Source organism: Bison bison, unplaced genomic scaffold (assembly GCF_000754665.1).
Source record: "Bison bison bison isolate TAMUID 2011002044 unplaced genomic scaffold, Bison_UMD1.0 scf7180017864376, whole genome shotgun sequence".
NCBI lineage: Eukaryota > Metazoa > Chordata > Mammalia > Artiodactyla > Bovidae > Bison > Bison bison.
The window spans coordinates 13333693-13333999 of NW_011494948.1; the positions used below are offsets into that span (position 1 = coordinate 13333693).

General features: G+C 42.3%; 1 protein-coding gene across 4 annotated transcripts in view; it reads right to left on the minus strand.

Annotated features, from left to right (window-relative positions):
* Positions 1-307, minus strand: part of FAM154A (family with sequence similarity 154, member A) — a 63118-nt gene that overhangs the window by 52533 nt on the left and 10278 nt on the right. The gene's annotated exons all lie outside the window — the stretch shown is intronic.

Here is a 307-nt window from a genome sequence, read left to right on the forward strand (position 1 = left end):
AGGCTTTTTAGTTCCTCTTCACTTTCTGCCATAAGAGTGGTGTCATCTGCATATCTGAGGTTATTGATATTTCTCCTGGCAATCTTGATTCCAGCTTGTGCTTCTTCCAGCCCAGCGTTTCTCATGATGTACTTACTCTGCATAGAAGTTAAATAAGCAGGGTGACAATATACAGCCTTGATGTACTCCTTTTCCTATTTGGAACCAGTCCGTTGTTCCATGTCCAGTTCTAACTGTTGCTTCCTGACCTGCATACAAATTTCTCAAGAGGCAGATCAAGTGGTCTGGTATTCCCATCTCTTTCAGA